Below are 13,593 nucleotides of genomic sequence, written 5' to 3'. Positions count from 1 at the left end.
TAGCATACAGACTGTGATAGTTTATTGCAGTATATTTATGTGGAGAAACCCAGACACATTGCTATTACTGAGACAAATGTATCTAAAGGTAGAGCATTGCCCTTCCGGGATCATGGGTTTCTGTGCTTAAAATCCTTCAGTGAAATCATAGATGTCAGGGCTGCTAAATGCACATCCTTTCACACCTTTTAGTGGGTTGAACCCTGAAAGGCGAGAGTTCCTGTGGGCGTCACCATAGGGTGTCAGAGGAAGACAGCTGTCCTTGGCTTCTGGTCAAGAATCTGCAATGAAAAATGAATGTTTCAGTACTTCTGAATAGTCTGCTTAATAATTTCGAAAGCAGAATGCACCTCTCCGATGCTCACTAAGCATTTTTGGCAAGTAATTGAAACACATTTATCTTCTCTGACATTACCTAATGGAGCTATCTGCTTTCCTGGAACATGCTGAAAGTGACTGGCTAAAATACGTGCATTTTGCACTCTACAATAAGGTTTGTATGTGTCCCACAGATGGAAGTAGCCCACCTTGGGCACCCAGCCTGAAAAGTGAAACTAATGAGTTCTCTAGTAGCTCTTCAGTAGGGTGTTCATTATTTTAACCTCTGAGATCTGAATAAGGTATCAGATCTTTTAGGGCTGGACTCTGGGCATTAAAAAAGTTTTAATTTAAGCCTATCAAAATATATTCCAGTTAAAAAAATATTTCATTTTAAATTGAGTGTGAAGGGAAACAGAAGTTAATTAAAAGGAATACTGTATGTGCTGTAACCATGTTTTAATTCCTGAACCCTGAAAAAGAAGTGATAGTAGAAAAATATGACTTACTGGGACATTTATATAAACAGCTTTAAAATTAGAATAAGAGTCTGTGATGATGATAATGATAATGATAATGAAGAATAAGAAGAAGAAAAAGAATTGATCACATTTTCTTGGTTCATAACATCTTAAGAAAGTCTCATTAGAAATACATGTTCTCCAAATAAAGAAAAAAAATTAAAAAGGTAGGGAACAGTTAAAGAAGGGCAGAATCCAGGACCTCTGCTTACATTTCATCAGCCCTCAAATTTATCCAAGAAATGGCACAAATCTTGGAAAGGAAAGGTGAAGCTGTGAGTTTTCATGGGTGCAGTCAAGTTTGTACAGGCTCCTTCTAACTACTTGAAGAGAGATAATTCTAGGGGACAGGCTGCTTTCATTGTAGGGGCATGTTCACTACTCTGATTAAAAAACTTGGCACGGCAAAGTTTCCAAAACCTGTCTTTACTAATTCATACCTCCCAGTTGAACACCCAACACTGTCAGCCAAGTTTTTCATTACAAGAAAGGTGATAAAATCAAATATTGTTAAGATGGGCTCTTCATATGAAAACCTATTTGGATTTGATTCAGTTTCACAGAATTTCTGTACATCTATTGAAAACTCTGAGTAATCAAGAGTTGCAGATGGATATAAATGTATCCATCATCCACTGTGAAAAGTGCAGCAAATACATGTTGTTTATGCTCTGGGATTCTTGTCTTTTAAGATGGGTTGCAAATATTACATGTTATGTTTTAGAGTTAGGGTTTCAGAGGAATCAGAGGAGACATAGTTAAAGCCAGTCAATATATTTTGAATTGTGACTGTTCTCATCCAAGAACAAAAAGGGGTTCCCTGGGGCAGTCTTTGAATCTCTTGTTTTCATTTTTGCTTAGAAAGTATTTATTTTCACTACTCGAAGAGAAAAAAAAAAGAGGATTTTTTATTTCTACCCCTTCCCAAAGCTTAGGCCACTGGCTGTCCTTTCCCCTATCAGAGTCCACTATTGGTCCAGCACACTCAAAATCTGTTAAAGTGACTATATGAAAACACAGAAAAATGGGTGGGATATAATAATAAGTTAAAGAAACTCAGGTTCTGGCTGGACATGGTAATTCATATCTGTAATTCCAGCACTTTGGGAGGCTGAGAAGGGAGGATTGCTTGAGCCCAGGAGTTCAAGACCAGCCTGGGCAACATTGAGAGACTCTGTCTCCATGAAGAAATTTGAAAAATTAGCCAGGCATTGGTGGTGCATGCCTGTAGTCTCAGCTACTCAGGAGGCAGAGGTGAAAAGATCGCTTGAGCTCAGGAATTTGAGGCTTTAGTGAGTGAGCTATGATTGTGCCACTGCACTGCCACTGCACTGCAGCCTGCATGATAGAGTGAGATCCTGCCAAAAAAAGAGAAAGAAAGCCAGGTTTAAAATTGGATTCATGAAATGATTATAATCATGTTGAAATTATCTATATATGCAGCTAAAACTTGAAGGAGACATGTGGAAAATGAAGCCAAATGATTTGTTGGAAAGTGAGATTTGAGATGAATAATTTTTATTCTAAATTTTTAATACTGTTATTATGTTGCTTGCAAAAAAAATAACATTCTTTTAAAAATCTGATTGACGCTTGGAGTTGCCAAGATGGCCAAATAGGAATAGCTCCGGTCTGCAGCTCCCAGCGTGATTGACACAGAAGACGGGTGATTTCTACATTTCCAACTGAGGTACCTGGTTCATTTCACTGGGACTGGTTGGACTGTGGGTGCAGCCCATGGAGGGTGAGCTGAAGCAGGGCGGGATGTTGCCTCACCAGAAAGTGTAAGGGATCAGGGGATTTCCCTTTCCTAGCCAAGGGAAGCCATGACAGACTATCTGGAAAAATGGGACACTCCCCACCCAAATACTGTGCTTTTCCCAAGGTCTTAGCAACCGGCAGACAAGTTGATTCTCTCCCTTGCCTGGCTCAGCAGGTCCCATGCCCATGGAGCCCTGCTCACTGCTAGTGCAGCAGTCTGAGGTTGATCTGCGAGGCAGCAGCCTGGCTGGGGAGGGACATCTGCCATTGCTGAGGCTTGAGAAGGTAAACAAAGTGGCCAGGAAGCTAGAACTGGGCAGAGCCCACCTCAGCTCAACAAGGCCTATTGCCTCTAGATGCCACCTCTGTGGGCAGGGCATAGCTGAACAAAAGGCAGCAGACAACTTCTGCAGACTTAAATGCCCCTGTCTGACAGCTCTGAAGAGAGCAGTGGTTCTCCCAGCATGGCCTTTGAGCTCTGAGAACAGACATACTGCCTCCTCAAGTGGGTCCCTCACCCCTGTGTAGCCTAACTGGGAGACACCCAGTAGGGGCCAACAGACACCTTATATAGGTGGCTGCCCCTCTGGGACAAAGCTTCCAGAGGAAGGATCAGGCAGCAATATTTGCTGTTCTGCAATATTTGCTGTTCTACAGCCTCTGCTGATGATACCCAGGCAAACAAGGTCTGGAGTGGAACTCCAGCAAATGTCAACAGACCTGCAGCTGAGGGACCTGACTGTTAGAAGGAAAACTAACAAACAGAAAGGAATAGCATCGACATCAACAAAAAGGTCATCTACACCAAAACCCCATCTGTAGCTCACCAACATCAAAGACCAAAGGTAGATAAAACCAAAAAGATGGGGAGAAACCAGAGCAGAAAAGCTGACAATTCTAAAAATAAGAGTGCCTCTTCTCCTCCAAAGGATCTCAACTCCTCGCCAGCAATGGAACAAAGCTGAATGGAGAATGAATTTGACAAGTTGACAGAAGCAGGCTTCAGAAGGTCGGTAATAACAAACTTCTCCAAGCTAAAGGAGGATGTTCGAACCCATTGCAAGGAAGCTAAAAACCTTGAAAAAAGATTAGATGAATGGCTAACTAGAATAAACAGTGTAGAAAAGACCTTAAATAACCTGATGGAGCTGAAAACCATGGCATTAGAACTTCGTGATGCATGCACAAGCTTCAATAGCTGATTCGATCAAGTGGAAGAAAGGGTATCAGTGATTGAAGATCAAATTAATGAAATGAAGCAAGAAGAGAGGTTAGAGAAAAAAGATAAAAAGAAACAAACAAAGCCTCCAAGAAATATGGGACTATGTGAAAAGACCTAATCTACATTTGATTGGTGTACCTGAAAGTGATAGGGAGAATGGAACCAAGTTGGAAAACACTCTTCAGGATACTATCCAGGAGAACTTCCCCAAACTAGCAAGGCAGGCCAACATTCAAATTCAGGAAATACAGAGAACATCACAAAGATACTCTCAAAATGAGCAACCACAAGACACATAATTGTCAGATTCACCAAGGTTGAAATAAAGGAAAAAGTGTTAAGGGCAGCCAGAGAGAAAGGTCGAGTTACCCACAAAGGGAAGCCCATCAGACTAACAGTGGATCTCTCGGCAGAAACCCTACAAGCCAGAAAAGAGTGGGGGCCAATGTTCAACATTCTGAAGGAAAATAATTTTCAACCCACAATTTCATATTCAGTCAAACTAAGCTTCATAAGCGAAGGAGAAATGAAATCTTTTACAGACAAGCAAATGCTGAGAGATTTTGTCACCACCAGGCCTGCCTTACAAGAGCTCCTGAAGAAAGCACTAAATGTGGAAAGAAACAACCAGTACCAGCCACTGCAAAAACATACCAAATTGTAAAGACCATTGATGCTATAAAGAAACAGTATAAATTAACAGACAAAATAACCAGTGAACATCATAATGACAGGATCAAATTCACACATAACAATATTAACCTTAAATGTAAATGGGCTAAATGCTCCAATTAAAAGACACAGACTGGCAAATTGGATAAAGAGTCAAGACCCATCAGTGTGCTGTATTCAGGAGACCCATCTTGCATGCAAAGATGCACATAGGCTCAAAATAAAGGGATGGAGGAAGATCTGCCAAGCAAATGGAAAGAAAAAAAAAAAGTAGGGATTGCAATCCTAGTCTCTGATAAAACAGACTTTAAACCAACAAAATCAAAAAAGAAAAAGAAGCCCATTAGAGAATGGTAAAGGGATCAATTCAACAAGACAAGTTAACTATCCTAAATATATATGCACCCAATACAGGAGCACCCAGATTCATAAAGCAAGTCCTTAGAGACCTACAAAGAGACTTAGACTCCCACACAATAATAATGGGAGACTTTTTTTTTTTTTTTGAGATGGAGTCTCGCTCTGTCGCCCAGGCTGGAGTGCAGTGGTGCGATCTTGGCTCACTGCAAGCTTCGCCTCCTGGGTTCACGCTATTCTCCTGCCTCAGCCTCCAGAGTAGCTGGAACTACAGGCGCCCGCCACCACGCCTGGCTAATTTCCTTTTGTATTTTTAGTGGAGATGGCGTTTCACCGTGTTAGCCAGGATGGTCTCGATCTCCTGACCTCGTGATCCGCCTGCCTCGGCCTCCGAAAGTGCTGGGATTACAGGCTTCAGCCACCGCGCCTGGCCTAATGGGAGACTTTAATACCCCACTGTCAATATTAGACAGATCGATGAGACAGAAGGTTAACAAGGATATCCAGGACCTGAACTCAGCTCTGCACCAAGTGGACCTAATAAACATCTACAGAACTCTCCACCAAAAATCAACTGAATATACATTCTTTTCAGCACCACATAGCACTTATTCTAAAATTGATCACATAATTGGAAGTAAAGCAAATGTAAAAGAACAGAAATTACAGCAAACTGTCTCAGACCACAGTGCAATCAAATTAGAACTCAGGATTAAGAAACTCAATCAAAACCGCTCAACTACATGGAAACTGAACAACCTGCTCCTGAATGACTACTGGGTACATAATGAAATGAAGGCAGAAATAAAGATGTTCTTTGAAACCAATGAGAACAAAGACACAACGTACCAGAAACTCTGGGACACATTTAAAGCAGTGTGTAGAGGGAAATTTGTTAGCACTAAATGCCCACAAGAGAAAGCAGAAAAGATCTAAAATCAACACCCTAACATCACAATTAAAAGAACTAGAGAAGCAAGAACAAACAAATTCAAAAGCTAGCAGAAGGCAAGAAATAACTAAGATCAGAGCAGAACTGAAAGAGATAGAGACACAAAAAAATCCTTAAAAGAATCAATGAATCCAGGAGCTGGTTTTTTGAAAAGATCAATAAAATTGATAGACCACTAGCAAGACTAATAAAGAAGAAAAGAGAGAAGAATCAAATAGATGCAATAAAAGATGATTAAGGGTGATAAATGGTCACCATCAATCCCATAGAAATACAAACTACAATCAGAGAATACTATAAACACCTCTATGCAAATAAACTAGAAAATCTAGAAGAAATGGATAAATTCCTGGACACATACACTCTCCCAAGACTAAACCAGGAAGAAGTTGAATCTCTGAATAGACCAAGAATACATTCTGAAATTGAGGCAATAATTAATAGCCTACCAACCAAAAAAAGTCCAGGACCAGACGTATTCACAACCGAATTCTACCAGAGGTACAAAGAGGAGCTGGTACCATTCCTTCTGAAACTATTCCCATCAATAGAAAAACAGGGAATCCTCCCTAACTGATTTTATGAGGCCAACATCATCCTGATACAAAAGCTTGGCAGAGACACAACAAAAAAAGAGAATTTTAGATCAATATCCCTGAAGAACACTGATGAGAAAATCCTCAATAAAATACTGGCAAACCGAATCTAGCAGCACATCAAAAAGTTTATCCACCACGATCAAGTCAGATTCATCCTTGGGATGCAAGGCTGGTTCAACATACACAAATCAATAAATGTAATCTGTCACATAAACAGAACCAATGACAAAAACCACATGATTATCTCAACAGATGCAGAAAAGACCTTTGACAAAATTCAACAGCCCTTAATGCTAAAAACTCTCAATAAACTAGGTATTGATGGAACATATCTCAAAATAATAAGAGCTATTTATGACAAACCCACAGCCAATATCATACTGAGTGGGCAAAAGCTGGAAGCATTCCCTTTGAAAACTGACACAAGACAAGTATGCCCTCTCTCATGACTCCTATTCAACATATTGTTGGAAGTTCTGGCCAGGGCAATCAGGCAAGAGAAAGAAATAAAGCATATTCAATTAGGAAAAAGAGGAAGTCAAATTGTCCCTCTTTGCAGATGACATGATTGTATATTTAGAAAACCCCATTGTCTCAGCCCAAAATCTCCTGAAGCTGACAAGCAACTTCAGCAAAGTCTCAGGATACAAAATCAATGTGCAGAAATCACAAGCATTCCTATGCACTATTAACAGACAAACAGTCAAATCATGAGTGAACTCCTATTCACAATTGCTTCAAAGAGAATAAAATACCTGGGAATCCAACTTACAAGGGATGTGAAAGACCGCTCCAAGAAGAAGCACAAAACACTGCTCAATGAAATTAAAGAGGACACAAACAAATGTAAGACTATTTCATGCTCATGGATAGGAAGAATCAATATCGTGAAAATGGCCATACTGCCCAAGGTAATTTATAGATTCAATGCCATCTCCATCAAGCTACCAATTACTTTCTTCACAAAATTGGAAAAAAACTACTTTCAAGTTCATATGGAACCAAAAAAGGGCCCGCATTGCCAAGACAATCCTAAACAAAAAATACAAAGTTGGCGGCATCATGCCATCTGACTTCAAACTATACTACAAGGCTACAGTAACCAAAACAGCATGGTACTGGTACCAAAACAGATATATAGACCAATGGAATTGAATAGAGGCCTCAGAAATAATGTCACACATCTACAACCATCTGATCTTTGACAAACCTGACAGAAACAAGAAATGGGGAAAGGACTCCCTATTTAATAAATGGTGCTGGGAAAACTGGCTAGCCATATGTAGAAAGCTGAAACTGGATCCCTTACTTGTACCTTATACAAAAAATAATTCAAGATGGATTAAGGACTTAAATGTTAGACTGAAAGCCATAAAAACCCTGGAAGAAAACCTAGGCAATACCATTCAGGACATAGGCATGGGCAAGGATTTCATGACTCAGACACAAAAGCAATGGCAACAAAAGCCAAAATAGTCAAATGGTATCTAATTAAACTAAAGAGCTTCTACACAGCAAAAGAAACTGCCACCAGAGTGAACAGGCAACCTACAGAATGGGAGAAAATTTTTACAATGTACCCATCTGAGAAAGGTTTAATATTCAGAATCTACAAAGAACTTAAACAAATTGACAAGAAAAAAAACAAAAAAAAACAAATGACCCCATCAAAAAGTGGGCAAAATATATGAACAGATACTTCTCAAAAGAAGACATCTATGCAGCCAACAGACACATGAAAAAATGCTCATCATAATTGGTCATCAGAGAAATGCAAATCAAAACCACGATGGGATACCATCTCACACCAGATAGAATGGCAATAATTAAAAAGTCAGGAAACAACAGATGCTGCAGAGGATGTGGAGAAATAGGAATGCTTTTACACTGTTGGTGGGAATGTAAATTGGTTCAACCATTGTGGAAGACAGTGTGGCAATTCCTCAAGGATCTAAAACTAGAATTACCATTTGACCCAGCAATCCCATTACTGGGTATATACCCAGAGGATTATAAATTATGCTACTCTAAAGATACATGCACACATATATTTATTGTGGCACTATTCACAATAGCAAAGACTTGGAACCAGCCCAAATGTCCATCAATGATAGCCTGGATTAAGAAAACGTGGCACATATACACCATGGAATATTATGCAGCCATAAAAAGAGGATGAGTTCATGTCCTTTGCAGGGACATGGATGAAGATGGAAACCATCATTCTCAGCAAACTATCACAAGGACAGAAAACCAAACACTGCATGTTCGCATGTTCTCACTCATAGGTGGGAACTGAACAATGGGATCACTTGGACACAGGGTGAGCAACATTACACACTGGGGCCTGTCAGGGGCTACGGGACTGGGGGAGGGATAGCATTAGGAGAAATACTTAATGTAAATGATGAGTTGATGGGTGCAGCAAACCAACATGGCACATGTATACATATGTTTCAAATCTGCACATGTGTGCACATGTACCCTAGAATTTAAAGTATAATAATAATAAAAAAACCTGATTGACTAGTACACTGAAAACTATAAAATGCTTGTGAAACAAAATAAAGAAGACACCATAAATGAAAAGATATTCAGTACTCATGGATTGAAAGATTAAATATGAAGATGTCAATACTATCCAAAGTGCTCTATAGATGCAATGCAATCCCTAGTCCAACAACAGTTATTGCAGAGACAGAAAAATCATCCTAGAATTCGTGTGGAATTTCAAAGGAGTCTGAATAGCCAAACCAATCTTGCAAAAGAAAACCAAAGTGGGAGTTCTCATACTTCCTGATTTTCAACCTTGCTACAAAGCACAGTAATCAAATCCATGAGGTACCAGCATAAAGACTGACATATAGACCAATGGAGTAGAATAGAGAGTTCAGAATCGATTTGTCTCATACAAGGTCAAACGATCTTTGACAAGGGTGCCAAGACCATTCAGTGGGGTAAAGGACCATCTTTTCAACCAATGCTGTTGAGAACACTGGATAACCACATGCAAAAGAATGAAGTTGGACCCTTACCTTTCATCATATTCAAAAATTAACTCGAAATGGATCAATAACCTAAACGTATAAGCTGAAAGCATAAAACTCTTAGAAGAAAACATGGGGAAAGGCTCCATGACATTGGATTTGGCAATGATTTATTGGCTATGACGTTAAAAGCACAGGCAATGAAAGAAAAAAATATTTAAGTTGGACTTCATCAAAATTAAAAGCTTGCATGCATCAAAGGACACTGTTAACAGAATGAAAAGACAACCCACAGAAGGGAAGAAAATATTGGCAAATCATGTATTTGATAACAGATCAATATCTAGAATATATAAAGAACTTCTACAACTCAACAACAACAAAACAAACAATTGATTAAAAGTTGCACTTGAGTAGATATTTCTTCAAGGAATATATATATATAAATGATCCATAAGCAGGTGAAAAGATGTTTAACCTCCCTAGTCGTTAGGAAAATGCAAATCAAACACAAAATGAAATACCATTTTTTTTTTTTTTATTTTTTATTTTTTATTTTTTTTTTTAATTTATTTATTATTATTATACTTTAAGTTGTAGGGTACATGTGCATAACGTGCAGGTTTGTTACATATGTATACTTGTGCCTTGTTGCTGTGCTGCACCCATCAACTCGTCATTTACATCAGGTATAACTCCCAATGCAATCCCTCCCCCCTCCCCCCTCCCCCTTCCCCCCTCCCCCCTCCCCCTTCCCCCCTCCCCCCTCCCCATGATAGGCCCCGGTGTGTGATGTTCCCCTTCCTGAGTCCGAGTGGTCTCATTGTTCAGTTCCCACCTATGAGTGAGAACATGCAGTGTTTGGTTTTCTGTTCTTGTGATAGTTTGCTAAGAATGATGGTTTCCAGCTGCATCCATGTCCCTACAAAGGACACAAACTCATCCTTTTTGATGGCTGCATAGTATTCCATGGTGTATATGTGCCACATTTTCTTAATCCAATCTGTCACTGATGGACATTTGGGTTGATTCCAAGTCTTTGCTATTGTGAATAGTGCCGCAATAAACATACGTGTGCATGTGTCTTTATAGCAGCATAATTTATAATCCTTTGGGTATATACCCAGTAATGGGATGGCTGGGTCATATGGTACATCTAGTTCTAGATCCTTGAGGAATCGCCATACTGTTTTCCATAATGGTTGAACTAGTTTACAATCCCACCAACAGTGTAAAAGTGTTCCTATTTCTCCACATCCTCTCCAGCACCTGTTGTTTCCTGACTTTTGAATGATCGCCATTCTAACTGGTGTGAGATGGTATCTCATTGTGGTTTTGATTTGCATTTCTCTGATGGCCAGTGATGATGAGCATTTTTTCATGTGTCTGTTGGCTGTATGAATGTCTTCTTTTGAGAAATGTCTGTTCATATCCTTTGCCCACTTTTTGATGGGGTTGTTTGTTTTTTTCTTGTAAATTTGTTTGAGTTCTTTGTAGGTTCTGGATATTAGCCCTTTGTCAGATGAGTAGATTGCAAAAATTTTCTCCCATTCTGTAGGTTGCCTGTTCACTCTGATGGTAGTTTCTTTTGCTGTGCAGAAGCTCTTTAGTTTAATGAGATCCCATTTGTCAATTTTGGCTTTTGCTGCCGTTGCTTTTGGTGTTTTAGACATGAAGTCTTTGCCCATGCCTATGTCCTGAATGGTACTACCTAGGTTTTCCTCTAGGATTTTTATGGTATTAGGTCTAACATTTAAGTCTCTAATCCATCTTGAATTAATTTTCGTATAAGGAGTAAGGAAAGGATCCAGTTTCAGCTTTCTACTTACGGCTAGCCAATTTTCCCAGCACCATTTATTAAATAGGGAATCCTTTCCCCATTTCTTGTTTCTCTCAGGTTTGTCAAAGATCAGATGGCTGTAGATGTGTGGTATTATTTCTGAGGACTCTGTTCTGTTCCATTGGTCTATATCTCTGTTTTGGTACCAGTACCATGCTGTTTTGGTTACTGTAGCTTTGTAGTATAGTTTGAAGTCAGGTAGCGTGATGCCTCCAGCTTTGTTCTTTTGACTTAGGATTGTCTTGGAGATGCGGGCTCTTTTTTGGTTCCATATGAACTTTAAAGCAGTTTTTTCCAATTCCGTGAAGAAACTCGTTGGTAGCTTGATGGGGATGGCATTGAATCTATAAATAACCTTGGGCAGTATGGCCATTTTCACGATATTGATTCTTCCTATCCATGAGCATGGTATGTTCTTCCATTTGTTTGTGTCCTCTTTGATTTCACTGAGCAGTGGTTTGTAGTTCTCCTTGAAGAGGTCCTTTACATCCCTTGTAAGTTGGATTCCTAGGTATTTGATTCTCTTTGAAGCAATTGTGAATGGAAGTTCATTCCTGATTTGGCTCTCTGTTTGTCTGTTACTGGTGTATAAGAATGCTTGTGATTTTTGCACATTAATTTTGTATCCTGAGACTTTGCTGAAATTGCTTATCAGCTTAAGGAGATTTTGGGCTGAGACAATGGGGTTTTCTAAATATACAATCATGTCATCTGCAAAGAGGGACAATTTGACTTCTTCTTTTCCTAACTGAATACCCTTGATTTCTTTCTCTTGCCTAATTGCCCTAGCCAGAACTTCCAACACTATGTTGAATAGGAGTGGTGAGAGAGGGCATCCCTGTCTTGTGCCAGTTTTCAAAGGGAATTTTTCCAGTTTTTGCCCATTCAGTATGATATTGGCTGTGGGTTTGTCATAGATAGCTCTTATTATTTTGAGGTACGTTCCATCAATACCGAATTTATTGAGCGTTTTTAGCATGAAGGGCTGTTGAATTTTGTCAAAAGCCTTTTCTGCATCTATTGAGATAATCATGTGGTTCTTGTCTTTGGTTCTGTTTATATGCTGGATTATGTTTATTGATTTGCGAATGTTGAACCAGCCTTGCATCCCAGGGATGAAGCCCACTTGATCATGGTGGATAAGCTTTTTGATGTGTTGCTGAACCCGGTTTGCCAGTATTTTATTGAGGATTTTTGTATCGATGTTCATCAGGGATATTGGTCTAAAATTCTCTTTTTTTGTTGTGTCTCTGCCAGGCTTTGGTATCAGGATGATGTTGGCCTCATAAAATGAGTTAGGGAGGATTCCCTCTTTTTCTATTGATTGGAATAGTTTCAGAAGGAATGGTACCAACTCCTCCTTGTACCTCTGGTAGAATTCAGCTGTGAATCCATCTGGTCCTGGACTTTTTTTGGTTGGTAGGCTATTAATTATTGCCTCAATTTCAGAGCCTACTATTGGTCTATTCAGGGATTCAACTTCTTCCTGGTTTAGTCTTGGAAGAGTGTAAGTGTCCAGGAAATTATCCATTTCTTCTAGATTTTCCAGTTTATTTGCGTAGAGGTGTTTATAGTATTCTCTGATGGTAGTTTGTATTTCTGTGGGGTCGGTGGTGATATCCCCTTTATCATTTTTAATTGCGTAGATTTGATTCTTCTCTCTTTTCTTCTTTATTAGTCTGGCTAGTGGTCTGTCAATTTTGTTGATCTTTTCAAAAAACCAACTCCTAGATTCATTGATTTTTTGGAGAGTTTTTTGTGTCTCTATCTCCTTCAGTTCTGCTCTGATCTTAGTTATTTCTTGCCTTCTGCTAGCTTTCGAATGTGTTTGCTCTTGCTTCTCTAGCTCTTTTAATTGTGATGTTAGAGTGTCAATTTTAGATCTTTCCTGCTTTCTCTTGTGGGCATTTAGTGCTATAAATTTCCCTCTACACACTGCTTTAAATGTGTCCCAGAGATTCTGGTATGTTGTATCTTTGTTCTCATTGGTTTCAAAGAACATCTTTATTTCTGCCTTCATTTCGTTATGTACCCAGTAGTCATTCAGGAGCAGGTTGTTCAGTTTCCATGTAGTTGAGCGGTTTTGATTGAGTTTCTTAGTCCTGAGTTCTAGTTTGATTGCACTGTGGTCTGAGAGACAGTTTGTTATAATTTCTGTTCTTGTACATTTGCTGAGGAGTGCTTTACTTCCAATTACGTGGTCAATTTTGGAGTAAGTACGATGTGGTGCTGAGAAGAATGTATATTCTGTTGATTTGGGGTGGAGAGTTCTGTAGATGTCTATTAGGTCTGCTTGCTGCAGAGATGAGTTCAATTCCTGGATATCCTTGTTAACTTTCTGTCTCGTTGATCTGTCTAATGTTG

The 13,593-nt window shown here is 39.3% G+C and overlaps 1 long non-coding RNA gene across 1 annotated transcript in view; it reads left to right on the top strand.

The window, feature by feature from the left end:
• LOC106998893 (uncharacterized) overlaps window positions 1-13,593 on the top strand; it is a 33,030-nt gene that overhangs the window by 806 nt on the left and 18,631 nt on the right. The gene's annotated exons all lie outside the window — the stretch shown is intronic.

The sequence above is a fragment of the Macaca mulatta genome, chromosome 6 (genome assembly GCF_049350105.2).
Source record: "Macaca mulatta isolate MMU2019108-1 chromosome 6, T2T-MMU8v2.0, whole genome shotgun sequence".
NCBI classification, from domain to species: domain Eukaryota; kingdom Metazoa; phylum Chordata; class Mammalia; order Primates; family Cercopithecidae; genus Macaca; species Macaca mulatta.
The sequence above is the reverse complement of the archived record's forward strand: the minus strand, read 5'-3'. Positions and strand labels throughout refer to the sequence as shown.